This window comes from Poecilia formosa, unplaced genomic scaffold (genome assembly GCF_000485575.1).
Source record: "Poecilia formosa unplaced genomic scaffold, Poecilia_formosa-5.1.2 Scaffold620, whole genome shotgun sequence".
NCBI lineage: Eukaryota > Metazoa > Chordata > Actinopteri > Cyprinodontiformes > Poeciliidae > Poecilia > Poecilia formosa.
In genome coordinates, this window is record NW_006800559.1 from 190,403 (window position 1) to 198,234 (window position 7,832).

Here is a 7,832-nt window from a genome sequence, read left to right on the forward strand (position 1 = left end):
ATCTCACTTCCTGTTTCTTCTGTACTGACTGCTTGGACAGATGATCTCATATCCATCACCATCTTGGAGACATGATNTGCTAGACACAACATTCCCCCCTTAATTGAAAAGATTGCATGTACCCATTTAACATATGACTGAACATAAACCTCATTTAACAGTTTGTATGTCACAAGTATAACCTTAGCTGTAATGAAAACAGGTGATTACTTAAGTACACAAAACCAAACAAATATATTCAGCAACCCTGTACTTTATAACTCTAACACTTGAAGTTACTATGGAATAGAATTGCCAAATGTAAAAATAAAATCCAGGTACTTGAAACCAATTTGTAACATGAGAATTAGTTCACCTGAACCCCAAACATGCAAAACAATAATTTATGTATTCATTTATTCCTTTTCCTTAACCTGGCTGAAAGTCCTTGAACCACACAGGTCTAGCAACAGTTCTAGCACTTTTCCTTTGAACCACAGGGTCATGCTTTTCTGGTTTTGTCATTTTACATGGAATACCTGCAGAATAGCGTGAAAGTCTGGCAGCATTCCATCTTTTATTGTCACTGAGTACATAAATACTTCCTCCAATCTACTTTTCAACAGACAGCCAGACAGCAGTGGAGTAAATCTTGATGAGCCTTTGCGAACATGATCAGGTCTTTTTACCCTCACCATTTCTCCAGGTTTGAATGTTGATGTCTTTGCTCCATGGTGATTGTCAGTTTAGACTTCTCTTGTTTCTGTTTCACTGTTTCTTGGACTGTAGTGCATTTTCTGCTTTTCTCTGGACTTGGAAAAATGTCCACTTTTGTTTTCATCCTCTTGTTGTGCAGTAGTTCTGATGAAGATACTCCAGTTGTGTATCTTCATCAGATACACAACTGATGGAGTTGCTCTATAGTTTTCCAGTCTTTCTGCATGTGTTCAGCAGTTAGGATTGTCTCCTTAAGAACTCTATTCCACCTTTCAACAGCACCATTGCGCTGTGGATGGTACACACTTGTACGCAGATAAGATATTCCCCTTTCTCTGAGAAAATCAGCAAAAGAGCTGGAAAAAACTGCGGCCCATTATCAGTGACTATGTAGTCAGGGTTCCCCTCTCTGCTGAAAATAGAGTGCAGAAATGCGATAACAACATCAGTAGTTGCAGTGTGAGAAAACGCCACCTCTGGCCATTTACGGTGTCTAGCATCAGACCAGGAATTTCCAATAGCATGAATAGCCGTTAAGTAGTTCTCGAATATCTTCCGCCACGTGGAAAACGGAACCGTAGGTTCTCCACTGCAGAGCAGGAACGGTGCAGGCATGGGTACAGACGTCATCATCGCTAATTGTTATGTTTGGAAGCCAGGACGAGGTAGAAGCTGAAGTAGACAAAGAACTCTTAACAGCGTTTATTCAGAACTCACTCAGCAGTACAGTAACATCAGGTATTCCTTTCCTCCATCTTATCTCTTCTTCTTCTTCTCTCCCTCAGTCCATCCTATTCTCGTACACCACCTAGTGGTAGACACAACAGATATGAAATCCCTCTGATAGATCTGTATTTGTACTTTTCATAGTCTGTGATGAAATCCTCCATGAGAGGACACTACTGTACAAAAAGGACAATGTTTCATTTCAGAATATAATATGTGAAGCTGCTAGCTCAGGTGGTGATGTGTTTGTCAGTAATTCTTTAGGATTACAGTTAAACCACGCTAAATCTCTCAGTGCCATCTGGAAAGCCATAAACGATTGCTTGTACATTTTATCAGAGCTCCACCTTGGACTCCCTGCTCCTCCATTAGTGGCAGCAACAATTAGCAAACACCTGGAGGAACTGCATATCTATTGAGTTTATTGTCCAACCTACCTATCAGTCCAACAATCCTATGAATGGTTTTAAACAGTATCATGGAGAAGCATTGCTGAGATGCTGAAAGGGGAGTGACGGAAAGAGTCACTAGCTTCTTAAAGAGAAAAATGCCAATTCAAGGCATCAGGACAACAGTGTAAGTCAAAGTTCTTTGGAGTTATTTCTGAAACAGCATTTTGTTAGAAGCAGAAGAGCTTCTAAGACAATACCAAAGGACACTCCTTTATGAGGATCTTTCAGTGGCACATCAGAAAACATTTCTTTTGTCTTTTGTGGAAGGTGTAATCATAAAGCTGCTGCTTTCTAGCCCTCAAGGTCACTGGTGCCAGTTGCAGCATCAACTAACGGATTCCTTGGTGGAGATCAGCATTGATGGAAGCCGTCAAACTGAAGTCAGAAGTTTTCAGGTCAAGGTATGGGCTACAGCTTATGTCATTGCAGAAACAAAAACATGGGTGTGGCAGGAATTTGGAGCGAGTATTAAAAAGTCTTTGAGCTTTGAATTCTAAGTAACTTATGGAAAACCACACTGTAATCACGAAAAGATCAGGCTGTGTTTGGTTTTTGGGGAGAAATTGTGGACCCAGATAGAGAAGTAAATTACAGATTTACTTCAGCAAGTCATGTCATCTATGGAGCAGGCTGAGCCTTTCTACTATAAAGAAGCTGGGTTTATTTTGTCCAATTCATTGATAATTTATTTATTTTTTAAAAGAGCTATGCAAGAAGAGAAGATAGAATGAAGAGTTTTTATTTTGACATAACTCTGAGAAGAAGAAAGCTGAAAAAATGGACAGGGTAAAATGCACGTCAAATACATTAAATCTTCACCATCAGGGGAAATAATTAATTAAAGGCCATTATAGCTCTGCAGTTTGCCAGTCAATGTACTTTAACCCCCCTGCCCCCCACACACACCCCTATTCTCCCAACACACAGTGTTTCTCTTCCCTTCTCTCTGCAAGCAGTTGATTAGCCATCAATTGCCATCTTGTCTGCTACCATTAATGCACGCCCACAAAAGGATGGCACATCACATTATCACCTCACTTCCTTTCAAATTAGAGCTGAGCGATGCCTCAGCTCAGCATGTGACTTGTTAACGCTATCAGCTATTTGGAGGTATTGTTCCCTAATACGCAGTGTCTAAAGATTTCATCAGGCATTTGATGATAGAAATAAACCACTGCCCACAGGGAAATTGGACTGATTAATGGACTTATGTGCTGAAGGGGAGTCGATACAGCAGCAGACGCTCACATCAGGATGAGCAAAAATGTCTGATTTGGGCTATGTAGTTGCATCCAAGTCCCAGCCATGGTCAGCCTCATGCTCATCTCGAGTGTTGCTTGGGTTATGTGCATCCACTGGAAAAGCCAGGGTCTTAAACCTGTGCTGCCAGCTGTGTTGGCTACATGCTGCCTGTCCCCATTAGAAATGCTCATATGGGTCCAGATTATTTTATGTCATCCATTTCACACAAAAAGTCTTTCCATGAATACCACAAGCAGCACTGAAACCCCATTTCTTTGGCTTTTGTGCTATTATTGTGAGATGGTTTTGTGCCCTCACACAGACCAGCCCCCTCCCCCCCCCAAACACTGTTAAGTGCTCTCTTATTCCGCATAATGCACCTCTAACCCGCCATGGAACCCACAGACAACCCCCTTCCATCGTTCTTGGCTTTTCCCTACACCCTTTTCGCCTGAATCGTTTCCAGATTTTAAAGAGGATGCAGATAGAGTCACCCTTTAACAATCAGTAATACAGTTGGAGGGAAGAATCAGTAGTTCTTACTTTCTTCAAGGATTCTCTAAAATACCTTGAGTATAAAAATCCACTTTGATCATAAATACTTGAATTGCTTTGAGAAGCATTCAGTTTAAACTAAATATAAAAAATTGCTTCACTGCTTCAGAGCTAACTACTGGCAGAATCAGTCAAATGCATGTGTTCACCTTTTCTGTTTACAGAACAGCATTTCAAAAGGATGACCTTGGCCTACATGCAGGGGGCGGTAAAGGGGTGAAAAGTGATGACAGTTCTAGGGGCCCTGACCAGCAGGGGGCCCTCCACAATTATTTATATTTTGTTCATAGAAATAAAATTAAAAAAATCAGGGTCCTGTCAAATACAAAATTAATCATACTGTATTTTCAAAGATTGTTTTTAGCAGTAAAAGAGTTTGTTACCCCTCCCAGACCACAAAACACACATCCGTTTTTGCCCTGAACTCCCCCCTGGATCTGGATGAAATGGTTCGTTCTTGTTTGGAGCGTTTGAGAGTGACGCTGTATGCAGCTGCAGTCCGTAGTAACGAACGTAGTTACTATGCTGCTAAGAAAAGTTATAAAATCAGGTTTTCAAAAACAAAATAGAGAGAGGGAGAGAGAGAAAAAGGCAAGAGTGTTCATTTATAACCCAGTTTTTCTCCAAGAAAGGTGGGTAGACTGTGTGAGATTATCAACCATTTAGCATAGTTAGCTTAGCTACAAACTCCTGTTTGCCTCCATTTCACTAGCATTTAATGAATTAAGGAAAAAAAATACCAACATATTCATATAATTAACTTGTTCCCTGTACCTTTTACCACTTAACAGGTGAGTCAGTCAGCAGCAGTTATAACCCACATCCCTCCTGACCCATTGTTACAACCCCACCCTAAAATTCCTAAAGTAAATTCTGGCACTGGGCTTTAACATAAAACTAAAAAGTAATCCGAACAGTTGAGTAAAAAAAAAGTATGATTTATTTTACAATCCTGATATAACAACAACTACAGGAGACAAAAACAAACATAAGGGAGCTTAATGCTTCAGGGTCTCCAAGGCCAAAATAATAAACAAAACACCCCCTTATAACTATAAACTAAAACAACCACTTGCTAAAGAAGAACTAAAAGAAAATACAAAACCTAAACTCCCTTACTAAACAAAAACAGGAGAAAACAGGTTACAACAAAAATGGCAGAGAACCCCTACCAGCTTCCACCTCTGAACAAAAACACTTCTTGAACAATTGTTCACAAAGATGCTCACAGCAAGCTCAGTTCAAACACACAATCAGGTCCCACACAGGATCACAGGTCAAACAAAAGGAGGGGATCTGGCATCTCCAGCTTGCTGCTTATATAGGGCGGCTGACGAGCCCCAACACACTTCACCTGCAGCAATCAGGCAGAACTGAAACAGAAAAACACAGAGCTCTCAGAAAGAGAGCCCCTAGAGGTCAGTGACCGTAACACCCATGCGACTTTTATTGATATTTTTTTCACATATTTTTTTAAAACTCATTATGTTGTGACAGTATGGTATAAGAGGTAATGTGAAAAATCTATTTCCTCTGCCTTCTCCCATGGTTCTCTAGAAACAACAAGTCAGTGGCAGGAGAGTTTTAGTGCTAGAGCACCTGCCCCTTTTGTTCCTTGCCCCCAAGTGCCCTTTCGGTAATTTTTTTTTTTTTTTGAGGTATTATTTCCTAAGCCCTCTTCTGACACATGTACTAAAATTATTTGGTTTTTTGTTGGGGTTTTTTTGTACAACATAATAAGCTGGTCACCTTGTTTACCTTTGACCTTTTACCCCTGACGCACAACTCATTTGCCTCTTGCACAGTGAGATAAGGCGGCTAACTGCGGAGCTCAACGTAGCGAACGTTCCAGATTACAGAACAGTTTTTGGTGGATTAAAAAAAAAAAAAAACATTTTTGGTGAATAAAGTGGAGTAGTCTTGCTACTTGTCAGATAACGGAAAATGTTGAAGTATCATTTCTGCTTCAGCACGGAGTAGCGTTTTAAGCAGAGAGGTAATGAAATACAACAGACACTGACAGGCCTCTGCGTCTGCCTTTCTGTGAAGAACTACTGAGCTGGAGGAGACAGCCAGGTGAGGAAAAACTGTTCTTATCTTTCGATTCAGTTTTTTTATCATACAGACATTAGGCTGTTCTTGTTGTGCTATTAGCTAGCTGCTAGCTAACAACTTTGCTAGCAAAGCAAGATAAATAAAAAGCTTTTTCCCTGTATTGTTAAGCGGTCATTCTTCAGTATCGCTTGTGCAACAGGGGGCACATCGCCCGTCCAAAACCTATCAACTCCATAGTCGATATATGTCTTCTAATTTCCTCTGCTGCATAATTATGGAGAGCCATTTCAGCCAAAATTAAAATAAATAAATAAATGGGTGAAATAAATAAAAAATGAGTAAAATAAATCAAAAAATGAAGAAAATGAGTGAAATATATAAAAAATTTGTTAAATAAATAATTTAGCTTTTTCATTAAACCAATTTTTCATTTATTTATTTTTCATATCAATTTCCCAATTTCACTTTTTCATTTATCTATTTGTCATTTTATCCATTTACCCAATTTCATTAATCTATTTTTCATTTAACAACTTTTCAATTTCCCTTTTTCATTAAGCCAATTTTACATTTATTTATTTTTCAGATTATCCATTTCTCAATTTCTCTTTCATCTATTTTTCATTTGTCCATTTTTCATTTATCCTTTTATCTATTTACCCATTTTTCATTAATCTATTTTTTAATTTAACCATTTTTCAATTTCCTTTTTCCATTAACCCGATTTTCTATTTCCCAGTTTCATTAATAAATTTCTCATATATCCCTATTTTATTTACCCATTTTTCTTTGATTTTTCATTTAACATTTGTTTGAAAAAATTTTTATTTTCCCATTTTCCAATTTCCCTTATTCATTTAGTATTTCCTTATTTTCTTATTTATCACATTCTATTTCCCCGCAAAACTTAGAAAAAAAATAAATGCAAATGAGGAGAGGTAGGTCATCAGGCTACAACTTCCCTAATTGGTTGGTTAGAGTCACACCGTACTTTACTTCAAGAAAGATGGCGACCTACTACCGGGTTATCAATAAGCTGAAGCTCATTAACTTCATTAGAAAATAGTGTTATTACTCCTGACTTTATTTTTGGTGTGGCCGCTCAGACAGAACGTGTTTCAGCTGGCGGCTCTCATGGACTCAGAGCTTCACCGTCGGGGGTTTTATAGTTTGGACGAAGTGGCCGCTGAAGTTGGCTTACGATTGAAGGTTCGGGACGCCTTCGTAGGTACCAGCTGTGATACAACTATAAGGAGCAGATTTTACTGTACATCATAAGTGAACTGCAATATCCAGAGGCAGCTCTATGGAGCATCGAGCTGAGAGAATAAGAGTGCCAAGCCTTGGAGATCTGCATCGGAGGCCATCTTTCAGACATGCACCGCTGCTGTCCATCCAGGTTCCTCCGGTTGCCCAGACGTTGCACGGCAAGCTAATGCTGATGTTTGTTTTCCAACTACAGTCATATTTAATCAATAGGTGCTCAATTACGATGGTGGAAGGTTTTGAGTTGATCTCGGCAGTAGGTGACAAACTGAACGCCGCCAGGATGTTGAGACCAGCACGTCCTCTGATCCAATACATCTTATTAAGGATAAAATCAACAAAATGTGTTCAAATTAATGGCCTAACAAGATTAATAATCTCAGTAATTATTGTTTAAACAAGGTGTTGCGCCTTTCTGTGCATTTCGGTACCATTAGAAAAATAAAGAGACTCAAAGACCCTGATGAGCAGAGCATAAGTTTAAATTGGCTAATCAACCACCGCTGTGTTCATGAGAGGAGAGGCTTTTTAAGGAGAAATAAATATGAAGCCTGAAAACCTAAAATCTTAACGGACTGAATCCGTTGTGTTTTTAGCTAATCTCTGCTGGGTTTGTGGGACTCAGGCGGTTGCCACGGCAACGGGTTGATTATACAGTAAAAAGGCAGGAGAGGTTTAGAGTCATTGCTGTTATTTTACTTTTGTTTACCTTTGCTGGGATGCATCACAGCCGCTGTAGTTTATGAACGTTCAATAAACGACAAACTTGGACTAACTGCCTCGTTCGTCTGTGACTATATTTCATTAAGTAACAAACAAATGGCTTATACCGCGATAATT

The 7,832-nt window shown here is 39.3% G+C and overlaps 1 long non-coding RNA gene across 1 annotated transcript in view; it reads right to left on the bottom strand.

Annotated features, from left to right (window-relative positions):
- Positions 1 to 6,818: 6,818 nt before the first annotated feature.
- LOC107834430 (uncharacterized) overlaps positions 6,819 to 7,832 on the bottom strand; it is a 4,764-nt gene continuing 3,750 nt past the window's right edge. Inside the window, exon 2 of the long non-coding RNA XR_001660225.1 lies at positions 6,819 to 7,093. This is a non-coding gene — a long non-coding RNA (uncharacterized LOC107834430). The remainder of the gene's footprint in view (positions 7,094 to 7,832) is intronic.